We start from the raw sequence: 13720 nt of genomic DNA on the forward strand, positions 1-13720 counted from the left end.
ATGTGTTGTGGTAGGAGAAGTGATTTGCTTTTTATTTTTCCGTGGGGTATGTGGTGTTTGTCTGCTGTAAGTATGAGGTTTGTGAGCATGGTGTTGGCTGTGTGGATGTTGTCAGGTATGGTTATGTTCTCCAGTGCTGATTCTATTTCAGAGGTGTATCCTTCCCAGTCTGCTTTCCTGTAATTTGTGTAAGTTTGAAGGTGTTGTTGTAGGCGGAAAGGAGCACGCGTGTTGTGTGTGATTTTGATAGGAAGGTGGTCTGAACTGAGTGCGTGTATTGTGGTCCATGTTGTTCTGTTTGTGATGCTGTTGCTGGCTGTTGTGATGTCCGGTGATGTTGGTTGTTGGTTGATGCTTGTAGGTTTTCTGGTGGGTGTGTTTGCGTTTAGAGTGATTTGTTGGGAGTTTTGTAGTATGTCTGCAATGTGGGTGCCTCTGTGGTCGTCGTAGGGAGAGTGCCATTGTGTTGAGTGAGCGTTGATGTCTGCGGTTAGAATGGTGTTGTTCAGCGAGTTTATGTATTGGAAGGTGTTGGTGATGTCTGTGTCTTCTGTGGCGTGGTCTGGTCGGGTGGTATCTCTGGGGGGTATATACATGTTGCATATGTGTAGTCTTTTGTGGTTGGTTATGTGAATCTTTACGGTTTGAATTTCTGTAGTGTTGGTGTTAATGTTGTTGGGGATGTTCATGGGAGTGAATGTGACTGATTTGTGAATGTATGTGAGCAGTCCTCCTCCTCCCTTGTGTTCTCTGTCTTTCCTAATGCTGGTGTAGTTGGTGAGACGAGGTGTGTTGTGTTGTTTTTCTAGTTTGGTTTCTTGTATGGTGATGATGTCTGCGTGCTGTTGTGAGGCGAGTTCTTCTAGTTCTGTTTTCTTGTTTTGGATGCCGTTGATGTTTATTTGTAGTATGGTCAGTGTGTGTTTGTTGTTTTTGTTGGTGGGTGTTGTTCTTTGTGGGTTGTTCGGGGGTTGTGGTGTTGGGGTGTTTGTTGTTTGCGTGTGTGTTCTGCATGTCCACGTGTTTGTGTATTGGCGGGTGGTGATGCCGGAGCAATGTCTGTGTATCCAGTGTGGGTGTGTTGAGTTGCATCCGAGTGAGGTTTGTCTGCGTGTGATGATTCTATTGCAGCTATTGCAGGTCCAGGTTTGGGGGGGTGGTCTTGTGTTTGTTGTATCTCTGTTGGAGTTGTCTGTCCGTGTTGCGTTTGAGGGTAGTGTTGGTGAGGCGAGTGTGTTGTTTTGGTCTGTTTGTGCTCTGCTGCCTGTTGGTGTCCTACGAGGTGTTGTTGTTCGTGGTGGTGTTTTGGGATGTAGTCTGCATTTCCATGTTATGTTGTATTGTCTAGTGTTTATGTTTGTGCAATGTTTGTGTACCCAGTGTGGTGTGTGGTGGTTGCATCTGAAGGATGTCTGTCTTCTTGTAATCTGTTGTGTGCAAATGTCGCATGTCCAGGTAGTTTGTTGTGTGTGTGTTTGTTGCGTGCGTGAGAGTGTCTGTGTGGGCCCCGGATTTGTCTCTATGTCCCCCGCCTGGAGCAAAAGGTCCGCCCGCCACCCTGCCAGGTTCAGGGGGCGGTTAGCCGAAAAAAAAAAAACGGCCGTAAGGGCCATTTACACCATAACGTTACCGCCTAAAATAATCGTAAAACAAAATTTTGTGTAACAACAAGAGTAATATGTACCCCAAAAGCTTTCAAAGCGTCTGAAAGTTTTCTCCTCCGTTTTTGTTGGGGCTTGGCTCGAAATGCATCATGATTGGCCGCCCGAAGTCCACGTGTCTGTCGGACGTGCTCTCATTGGTCTACAATACCATCACGGATGAATAAATACTCAAAGGGCTTGCCAGGCAAGCCCTTTGAACCCTTTAAATACTCAATGGGCTTGCCTGGCAAGCCCTTTGAGTATTTATTCCATATTGCCCACTAGTTCACTAGTAAGGTCATTTTGACGCTTACTAGTGAACATGTAAGGCCATAAATGTGCCCACTAGTTCACTAGTAAGATCATTTTGAGGCTTACTAGTTGACATGTAAGCCACAAAACGCCCGCTAGTTCACTAGTAAGATAATTTTGAGGCTTCTAGTGAACATGTAAGCCACAGAACGCCCACTAGTTCACTAGTAAGATCATTTTGACGCTTACTAGTGAACATGTAAGCCACAAAACGCTCACTAGTTCACTAGTAAGGTCATTTTGACGCTTACTAGTGAACATGTAAGCCACAAAACGCTCACTGGTTCACTAGTAAGGTAATTTTGACGCTTACTAGTGAACATGTAAGCCACAAAACGCCCACTAGTTCCCTAGTAAGATCATTTTGACACTTATTTATGAACATGTCAGCCACAAAACGCTCAGTCGTTCACTAGTAAGATCATTTTGACGCTTACTAGTGAACATGTAAGCCACAAAACGCCCACTAGTTCACTAGTAAGGTCATTTTGACGCTTACTAGTGAACATGTAAGCCACAAAACGCCCACTAGTTCACTAGTAAGATCATTTTGACGCTTACTAGTGAACATGTAAGGCCATAAATGTGCCCACTAGTTCACTAGTAAGTTCATTTTGAGGCTTACTAGTTGACATGTAAGCCACACATCGCCTACTAGTTCACTAGTAAGATCATTTTGAGGCTTACTAGTGAACATGTAAGCCACAAAACGCCCAATAGTTCACTAGTAAGATCATTTTGACGCTTACTAGTGAACATGTAAGCCACAAAACGCTCACTAGTTTACTAGTAAGGTCATTTTGACGCTTACTAGTGAACATGTAAGCCACAAAACGCTCACTAGTTCACTAGTAAGGTCATTTTGACGCTTACTAGTGAACATGTAAGCCGCACAACGCCCACTAGTTCACTAATAAGATTATTTTGACGCTTACTACTGAACATTTAAGGCCATAAATGTGCCCACTAGTTCACTGGTAAGATGATTTTGACGCTTACTAGTGAACATGTAAGGCCATAAATGTGCCCACTTGTAGTGCTAGTGACATTACACTGTACTTGCATTAAATGCAAATAAGGATGATTACGAAAACATGTAACGGTATCCTATTGGCTGTACGTTTCAAAATAGTGTCATCCCACCAGTCAGGGCTCATGATTTTGGAAATTCTGTGCCCACTTAGTTTTTTAAAACAACAATGGCGGACAGTGTCCTGAGACGTATTCGGCGAAGGTGCAGGGCAATAGAGAGTGCCTGTCATCAAGGGTCTGCCGGTGAAAGTGAAGCACGCGCGATAAACATTTCAATTGCTAATTTAAGAAGAGTTAGTGACCAGTTTAGCGCTGATACTATTCAAAGTTTGATTCAAAGTCCAATAGATCTCCGATCTGTCATCATTGCGGGACCCACTCCTAATGGTGGACGTGTTTGTTCCCATGTGGCACATCGTTTGCACACAGGTAAAATGGCTACCATTTTTTGTCATTGGTTTTTCGTATGTATTTTTATTCGAACTACACACGGGTTTTACTGACGACTTGCTGTGACTTACCTTCTATCACCCTGTCAAACGTCGTTTTATACCAGTGGTTTTCCTGCAAATCAGTAGACTATTAAGTAACGCGATGGCTGTACACTTTTAAGCAATAACTAGTGATCTTTTAGTTATTCAATTATAAGTTTGAATTATTTTTTTCTTGAGTAAAATGGTTAGAGAAAATAGCTGCTCGTGGTTTTGAAGCTGCATATACTTTTATGTACATCTGTGTCTATATGCCTGTACTGTATACAGTATATAAAAAACACGTAGTGATTCGTTTGCTTGAATTCCTTAATCCTTTTATTTCCACACTTTAGGTAGACGAGGAAGACCAGCACTTGACATTACAAGTGATCAAATTGAACTGCTCCCCACTCAGGGCTTTACAGTGAGAGCCATCACTGAGATGTTGTGTTGTTCCTCTTCATACCTGCATAAAAAAATGAAGTTTTTTCAGATTTCAGCCAGAAATAGATTTACTCCCATTCATGATGTTGACCTGGAAGAGCATGTCAGAAGATTGCACAGCCAATTTCCCAGGTCAGGCTCGGAAGCAAGTGTTCTGCTACATACTCTTGTCCCTTCATGTATATATCATTATATTCATTGTGAAAGTGTACTTTCTTTATTGTGTTGTTTTATGAACCTGTTGCAGATGATGAGGGAATACCTGCGTGCTGATGGTATTGTAGTACAAAGAAAAAGAGTTCGAGAAATCCTCAACCGTATTGAGCCAGCTGCTGCAGCCCAGAGATGGAGCCAGACTGTGGCTAGAAGAACATACTATGTGCCATTCCCCAATAGTTTATGGCACATAGATGGGCATATGCGTCTCATTCGGTAATAAGGGATCATCTTATATTTGTACTCGTGGGAGCATTAGAAAGCCATATTGTATGGACAGCACAGATTAAATTGAATTTTATCATTTGTATATCCAAGTTACACAAACTCCAAATTGCCTCCATGTAGTCTTAAGTGCACATCAATACCTTCTCTACCGAGATGATATTTCAAACAAGATATGAAACTTGATTGTTTTCTTGTATTTAATCATTATTCTTTTCATGTTTGTTTTACAGGTGGGTGTTTGTGACACATGCCGGCATTGATGGGAATTCCAGGCTAATAACGTACCTTCAACTGGAGCACAGACAACACAGCTTTGACAGTGTTGAAATATTTTGTCCAAGCCACCTGCCTGTATGGGTTACCCTCCAGAGTAAGATCCGACCATGGTGGTGAAAACACTGGTCGCTCTTTTAATGAACCTACTGCAGGGACAAGACACCAAAATTATTTCTAGCTCCAGCCAACACCCCCTCACAATTTACTCACACCTCCCATGGCCTGATTATCCACCAACAGGGGCCCTTTTTGGATTATCATTTTGGAATAGGAACTTTCCTTTCCTATCCTAACCGAGTGAGATGAGCCGGTAGCACCTGGAGCAAAGATCGTCTAAATTTTAATAATGCTTAGGAAAGGTTCTGACCATCCTTTACGAAAGGAAAGGAGATATATTATGCAGCAGGAATATTTAAAGGGGAAGTCTTTTTTTATGTTGTTGTTGTTGTTGTTGTCGACCCCACCCGTGCCCCGACATTGGGGGACCGGGCCCTCACTCCGTCTCCCGGATCCCCAGACCCCCCTCCTCCGCCCAGCGCGCGAGCAGGGCCGCCACTCCGCTTGGGTTTCGCCAGAGGTCCTCCGGAGTCAGTGTGGTGGGTATTTTTGTGCAGGTGAACAGGTGTTGTGTGTCGTGCACTTGCGTGCCGCATAGCGCACAGAGTGGTGTTGGGTGTGTGTCCGGTGTAATGTTGTGTAGGTAGGAGTGGAGGGCTGGTGATTTGTTGGTTCGGAGTTGTGCTAGGAGTTGTCTGGTTCTGTGTGGTAGGTCTTGCTCTGATGGGTCTATTTCTGGTGCTGGTGCATGTATTACTTTGTTGTGTTGTCTGGTGTCCAAGTGTGTTTGTACAAAGTGGGTGTGTATGTCTTTCATGTTCTGTTTTATGGTGTCGTTGTTGGTGTCCTGTGGTGCTGTGTCTTTGTTGTGTGTGTAGTTGTTGTTGTGGAAGATTGTTTGTTTCTTTTGTCTGGGTGGTGGTGGTTGTTGAGTGAGTGGGTGTAGTGGGTGGGTTGGGTGTTGGGCTTTTTGTCTGATTTGCGATGCGTGTAGTTTTAGATGGGTGTTCAGTGGGAGAGTTTTTGTTTCCTCATGCAAGTGTTGTATGTTTGTGTCTTGTGTGCATCCTGTTGCTATTCTGAGTGCGGTGTTCTGTGTGGTCTGGAGTTTTGTCTTGTTTGTGTCCGATAGTGTTGGTGACCATATAGTGTTTGCGTATTCGAGGCGTGTGAGTGTGGTTGCTTTGTATGTGGTGAGTATAGTTTCTTTGGATTTTCCCCAGTGAGTGGTTGTTAAGGCTTTAAGTATTTTGTTTGATTGCTTGGCGCGGGTTAGAGTGTGTTGTGTGTGTTTTGAGAAGGTGAGTTTGGGGTCCCATGTTAATCCCAGTATTTTGCGTTCGCGGACTGTGGGTAGGGTGGTGTTATCTATTTGTAAAGTGAGTCTGTTGCTGTATTCTGCCGGATCCGGTGTGAACAGAGTGGTGGTGGTTTTGTCTGCGTTGAGTGTGAGTTGGTTCTGTTTTGTCCAGTTGTATATGTCGTGGAGATATTTTTGTACTTGTTGTTGTGCCTGTTGTGGTTTGACATGTGTGGATAGAATGGTGATGTCGTCTGCATATGTAACAGTGTGTACATTTGGAGGTGGTTGTGGTAAGTCTGCCATGTATATGTTGAATAGTGTTGGTGAAAGTACTCCCCCCTGTGGTACCCCCGTTTTCGTGTTTCTGTGTTCTGATGTTTCCCCCCGGTATTGAGTGTATTGTCTGCGTCCCCTTATGTAGTTGAAGATGTATTTGATGATGATGTTTGGGGTGTTAGTGTTGTTGAGTTTGTTTGTGAGTGTGTGTAGGTTTACCGTGTCAAAGGCTTTGGACATGTCTAGGGCTATGGCAACTGTTCGTTGTGGTGGTTTTTGTTGATTGAAACCTGTGGCTATGATGTTGTGTATGTGGTGTAGTGCTGTGGTTGTGGAGTGTTGTTTTCGGAAGCCGTGTTGGTGAGAGGGTAGTTGAGTGTTGTTGGTAATGAAGGGTAGTATTACCTTTTCCATTGTTTTGGCTATTGGGCTGAGTAGTGCTATTGGTCTGTAGGATGGGCCGAGTGCGTGGTTTTTGTTGGGTTTTGGTATTGGGATTATTTTTGCAGTCTTCCATATTGCGGGGATGGTGTTGGTGTTGAGTGATGTGTTGTAAGTGTGTGTGAGTAGTGTTATTGCTTTGGGGCCTAGGTGTTTCAGATGTCTGATGTTAATGTTGTCTGGGCCTGTGGAGTTGTTGCTTTTGGAGCGTTGTAGTGCTTGTTTGACTTGTTGTTCTGTGATGGTTATGGGCGTGGTGTTGAGTTTTCGTATTTTGCGTTGTAGTTGTCTGTATGTTCTGTTGGTTTTGTGTTGTATTATGTTGGTGAATTGTTTGTTGAATGCTCGTGCTTTCTGTTTGTTGGATATTGCCGTGTGTTGTCCGAACTGTATTGTGGTGTTTTCTGGTGCTTTTTGTTCTTTGTTTGATAGTCTTGTTACTGTGTTCCAGAGTATGTGTTGTTTGTGTCTGTGGTTCCATGCATCCGTTAAGTGTTCTTTCCATAGCTCTTGTTTGTGTTTTTGGATTTGTGTGTCTATTTCTTTGTTTAGGTCTGTGATGCGTGGGTCTTGGTGGTTTTGTTGTCTGATGTCGTTTCTTTGGCTGATGAGTGTTCTGATGTGTTGTGGTAGGAGAAGTGATTTGCTTTTTATTTTTCCGTGGGGTATGTGGTGTTTGTCTGCTGTAAGTATGAGGTTTGTGAGCATGGTGTTGGCTGTGTGGATGTTGTCAGGTATGGTTATGTTCTCCAGTGCTGATTCTATTTCAGAGGTGTATCCTTCCCAGTCTGCTTTCCTGTAATTTGTGTAAGTTTGAAGGTGTTGTTGTAGGCGGAAAGGAGCACGCGTGTTGTGTGTGATTTTGATAGGAAGGTGGTCTGAACTGAGTGCGTGTATTGTGGTCCATGTTGTTCTGTTTGTGATGCTGTTGCTGGCTGTTGTGATGTCCGGTGATGTTGGTTGTTGGTTGATGCTTGTAGGTTTTCTGGTGGGTGTGTTTGCGTTTAGAGTGATTTGTTGGGAGTTTTGTAGTATGTCTGCAATGTGGGTGCCTCTGTGGTCGTCGTAGGGAGAGTGCCATTGTGTTGAGTGAGCGTTGATGTCTGCGGTTAGAATGGTGTTGTTCAGCGAGTTTATGTATTGGAAGGTGTTGGTGATGTCTGTGTCTTCTGTGGCGTGGTCTGGTCGGGTGGTATCTCTGGGGGGTATATACATGTTGCATATGTGTAGTCTTTTGTGGTTGGTTATGTGAATCTTTACGGTTTGAATTTCTGTAGTGTTGGTGTTAATGTTGTTGGGGATGTTCATGGGAGTGAATGTGACTGATTTGTGAATGTATGTGAGCAGTCCTCCTCCTCCCTTGTGTTCTCTGTCTTTCCTAATGCTGGTGTAGTTGGTGAGACGAGGTGTGTTGTGTTGTTTTTCTAGTTTGGTTTCTTGTATGGTGATGATGTCTGCGTGCTGTTGTGAGGCGAGTTCTTCTAGTTCTGTTTTCTTGTTTTGGATGCCGTTGATGTTTATTTGTAGTATGGTCAGTGTGTGTTTGTTGTTTTTGTTGGTGGGTGTTGTTCTTTGTGGGTTGTTCGGGGGTTGTGGTGTTGGGGTGTTTGTTGTTTGCGTGTGTGTTCTGCATGTCCACGTGTTTGTGTATTGGCGGGTGGTGATGCCGGAGCAATGTCTGTGTATCCAGTGTGGGTGTGTTGAGTTGCATCCGAGTGAGGTTTGTCTGCGTGTGATGATTCTATTGCAGCTATTGCAGGTCCAGGTTTGGGGGGGTGGTCTTGTGTTTGTTGTATCTCTGTTGGAGTTGTCTGTCCGTGTTGCGTTTGAGGGTAGTGTTGGTGAGGCGAGTGTGTTGTTTTGGTCTGTTTGTGCTCTGCTGCCTGTTGGTGTCCTACGAGGTGTTGTTGTTCGTGGTGGTGTTTTGGGATGTAGTCTGCATTTCCATGTTATGTTGTATTGTCTAGTGTTTATGTTTGTGCAATGTTTGTGTACCCAGTGTGGTGTGTGGTGGTTGCATCTGAAGGATGTCTGTCTTCTTGTAATCTGTTGTGTGCAAATGTCGCATGTCCAGGTAGTTTGTTGTGTGTGTGTTTGTTGCGTGCGTGAGAGTGTCTGTGTGGGCCCCGGATTTGTCTCTATGTCCCCCGCCTGGAGCAAAAGGTCCGCCCGCCACCCTGCCAGGTTCAGGGGGCGGTTAGCCGAAAAAAAAAAAAAACGGCCGTAAGGGCACCCCGTTCGGGGTGCAGGGATTGGTTCCTTGATTTGTCCCCCCGTTCGGGGGGAACCCTCCAACTGCGAGTAAGCCAAGGAGTTTGGAGGTACAGCAGGTTGACAGCAGTGTGATCGAGCAGATTAGATAGAGTAGAATTTGAATGGGGCTTCACTGATTTATTTCATACAATTCATATCTAAAACACAGTTGAAAAATATTTGATTGTTAAAATATTTAAATACAAGAACTATATCAAGAAATTAACAAAACATAGTTTTTTTAGTTAGGAGAAAAGTCTAAAAACATATCACAAATGACAAACGTTGTGCCTCTCCTCCTCCTGTTCTTCAATGAAGCTGATCACCCTCCAGCTCCCGTTAGAAACATCGTGCTGCTGAACGTGTGCCGGCAGAATGGTTGTGATACAGGAGGTGCTGTGGACTCTCCCAGAAACGAGGACCTAGTTTAGTTGTAGATCCAGTAAAACATAGTGCAAATGTGACATTATTTATAATGCACAGTTACAGTCTTGTGAATATTAAAAAATGTACTTCATGTAATGCAGGAAGCGAATATTTCAAACGAACTAAGGCAGCAAACAGTAAGAGCAAAATCGTGTTCCAAACATTAACTCTTTTTTTAAATGTCAATTAGCTTGTGAGTAATAAGACAAAATGTGACTGTCAGACAGAGAACTGTCAGAGCAAACGGCAGATTTTAGAAAGTCCTGCCGAAATAAATCTGCACCCGACTGCGACTGTCAGCGTTGAACTGCCGCCATTGCTGTCAAAGTCAGACACATCTCCAAAATTGTTGGAGCAAATTTTTAAGCAGGCTTCATCTTGATAAATTGACCACGTATTTGACATTTACACCATAACGTTACCGCCTAAAATAATCGTAAAACAAAATTTTGTGTAACAACAAGAGTAATATGTACCCCAAAAGCTTTCAAAGCGTCTGAAAGTTTTCTCCTCCGTTTTTGTTGGGGCTTGGCTCGAAATGCATCATGATTGGCCGCCCGAAGTCCACGTGTCTGTCGGACGTGCTCTCATTGGTCTACAATACCATCACGGATGAATAAATACTCAAAGGGCTTGCCAGGCAAGCCCTTTGAACCCTTTAAATACTCAATGGGCTTGCCTGGCAAGCCCTTTGAGTATTTATTCCATATTGCCCACTAGTTCACTAGTAAGGTCATTTTGACGCTTACTAGTGAACATGTAAGGCCATAAATGTGCCCACTAGTTCACTAGTAAGATCATTTTGAGGCTTACTAGTTGACATGTAAGCCACAAAACGCCCGCTAGTTCACTAGTAAGATAATTTTGAGGCTTCTAGTGAACATGTAAGCCACAGAACGCCCACTAGTTCACTAGTAAGATCATTTTGACGCTTACTAGTGAACATGTAAGCCACAAAACGCTCACTAGTTCACTAGTAAGGTCATTTTGACGCTTACTAGTGAACATGTAAGCCACAAAACGCTCACTGGTTCACTAGTAAGGTAATTTTGACGCTTACTAGTGAACATGTAAGCCACAAAACGCCCACTAGTTCCCTAGTAAGATCATTTTGACACTTATTTATGAACATGTCAGCCACAAAACGCTCACTCGTTCACTAGTAAGATCATTTTGACGCTTACGAGTGAACATGTAAGCCACAAAACGCCCACTAGTTCACTAGTAAGGTCATTTTGACGCTTACTAGTGAACATGTAAGCCACAAAACGCCCACTAGTTCACTAGTAAGATCATTTTGACGCTTACTAGTGAACATGTAAGGCCATAAATGTGCCCACTAGTTCACTAGTAAGTTCATTTTGAGGCTTACTAGTTGACATGTAAGCCACACATCGCCTACTAGTTCACTAGTAAGATCATTTTGAGGCTTACTAGTGAACATGTAAGCCACAAAACGCCCAATAGTTCACTAGTAAGATCATTTTGACGCTTACTAGTGAACATGTAAGCCACAAAACGCTCACTAGTTTACTAGTAAGGTCATTTTGACGCTTACTAGTGAACATGTAAGCCACAAAACGCTCACTAGTTCACTAGTAAGGTCATTTTGACGCTTACTAGTGAACATGTAAGCCGCACAACGCCCACTAGTTCACTAATAAGATTATTTTGACGCTTACTACTGAACATTTAAGGCCATAAATGTGCCCACTAGTTCACTGGTAAGATGATTTTGACGCTTACTAGTGAACATGTAAGGCCATAAATGTGCCCACTTGTAGTGCTAGTGACATTACACTGTACTTGCATTAAATGCAACTAAGGATGATTACGAAAACATGTAACGGTATCCTATTGGCTGTACGTTTCAAAATAGTGTCATCCCACCAGTCAGGGCTCATGATTTTGGAAATTCTGTGCCCACTTAGTTTTTTAAAACAACAATGGCGGACAGTGTCCTGAGACGTATTCGGCGAAGGTGCAGGGCAATAGAGAGTGCCTGTCATCAAGGGTCTGCCGGTGAAAGTGAAGCACGCGCGATAAACATTTCAATTGCTAATTTAAGAAGAGTTAGTGACCAGTTTAGCGCTGATACTATTCAAAGTTTGATTCAAAGTCCAATAGATCTCCGATCTGTCATCATTGCGGGACCCACTCCTAATGGTGGACGTGTTTGTTCCCATGTGGCACATCGTTTGCACACAGGTAAAATGGCTACCATTTTTTGTCATTGGTTTTTCGTATGTATTTTTATTCGAACTACACACGGGTTTTACTGACGACTTGCTGTGACTTACCTTCTATCACCCTGTCAAACGTCGTTTTATACCAGTGGTTTTCCTGCAAATCAGTAGACTATTAAGGAACGCGATGGCTGTACACTTTTAAGCAATAACTAGTGATCTTTTAGTTATTCAATTATAAGTTTGAATTATTTTTTTCTTGAGTAAAATGGTTAGAGAAAATAGCTGCTCGTGGTTTTGAAGCTGCATATACTTTTATGTACATCTGTGTCTATATGCCTGTACTGTATACAGTATATAAAAAACACGTAGTGATTCGTTTGCTTGAATTCCTTAATCCTTTTATTTCCACACTTTAGGTAGACGAGGAAGACCAGCACTTGACATTACAAGTGATCAAATTGAACTGCTCCCCACTCAGGGCTTTACAGTGAGAGCCATCACTGAGATGTTGTGTTGTTCCTCTTCATACCTGCATAAAAAAATGAAGTTTTTTCAGATTTCAGCCAGAAATAGATTTACTCCCATTCATGATGTTGACCTGGAAGAGCATGTCAGAAGATTGCACAGCCAATTTCCCAGGTCAGGCTCGGAAGCAAGTGTTCTGCTACATACTCTTGTCCCTTCATGTATATATCATTATATTCATTGTGAAAGTGTACTTTCTTTATTGTGTTGTTTTATGAACCTGTTGCAGATGATGAGGGAATACCTGCGTGCTGATGGTATTGTAGTACAAAGAAAAAGAGTTCGAGAAATCCTCAACCGTATTGAGCCAGCTGCTGCAGCCCAGAGATGGAGCCAGACTGTGGCTAGAAGAACATACTATGTGCCATTCCCCAATAGTTTATGGCACATAGATGGGCATATGCGTCTCATTCGGTAATAAGGGATCATCTTATATTTGTACTCGTGGGAGCATTAGAAAGCCATATTGTATGGACAGCACAGATTAAATTGAATTTTATCATTTGTATATCCAAGTTACACAAACTCCAAATTGCCTCCATGTAGTCTTAAGTGCACATCAATACCTTCTCTACCGAGATGATATTTCAAACAAGATATGAAACTTGATTGTTTTCTTGTATTTAATCATTATTCTTTTCATGTTTGTTTTACAGGTGGGTGTTTGTGACACATGCCGGCATTGATGGGAATTCCAGGCTAATAACGTACCTTCAACTGGAGCACAGACAACACAGCTTTGACAGTGTTGAAATATTTTGTCCAAGCCACCTGCCTGTATGGGTTACCCTCCAGAGTAAGATCCGACCATGGTGGTGAAAACACTGGTCGCTCTTTTAATGAACCTACTGCAGGGACAAGACACCAAAATTATTTCTAGCTCCAGCCAACACCCCCTCACAATTTACTCACACCTCCCATGGCCTGATTATGCACCAACAGGGGCCCTTTTTGGATTATCATTTTGGCATAGGAACTTTCCTTTCCTATCCTAACCGAGTGAGATGAGCCGGTAGCACCTGGAGCAAAGATCGTCTAAATTTTAATAATGCTTAGGAAAGGTTCTGACCATCCTTTACGAAAGGAAAGGAGATATATTATGCAGCAGGAATATTTAAAGGGGAAGTCTTTTTTTATGTTGTTGTTGTTGTTGTTGTCGACCCCACCCGTGCCCCGACATTGGGGGACCGGGCCCTCACTCCGTCTCCCGGATCCCCAGACCCCCCTCCTCCGCCCAGCGCGCGAGCAGGGCCGCCACTCCGCTTGGGTTTCGCCAGAGGTCCTCCGGAGTCAGTGTGGTGGGTATGTTTGTGCAGGTGAACAGGTGTTGTGTGTCGTGCACTTGCGTGCCGCATAGCGCACAGAGTGGTGTTGGGTGTGTGTCCGGTGTAATGTTGTGTAGGTAGGAGTGGAGGGCTGGTGATTTGTTGGTTCGGAGTTGTGCTAGGAGTTGTCTGGTTCTGTGTGGTAGGTCTTGCTCTGATGGGTCTATTTCTGGTGCTGGTGCATGTATTACTTTGTTGTGTTGTCTGGTGTCCAAGTGTGTTTGTACAAAGTGGGTGTGTATGTCTTTCATGTTCTGTTTTATGGTGTCGTTGTTGGTGTCCTGTGGTGCTGTGTCTTTGT

Source organism: Hippocampus zosterae, chromosome 5 (genome assembly GCF_025434085.1).
Source record: "Hippocampus zosterae strain Florida chromosome 5, ASM2543408v3, whole genome shotgun sequence".
NCBI classification, from domain to species: Eukaryota; Metazoa; Chordata; class Actinopteri; order Syngnathiformes; family Syngnathidae; genus Hippocampus; species Hippocampus zosterae.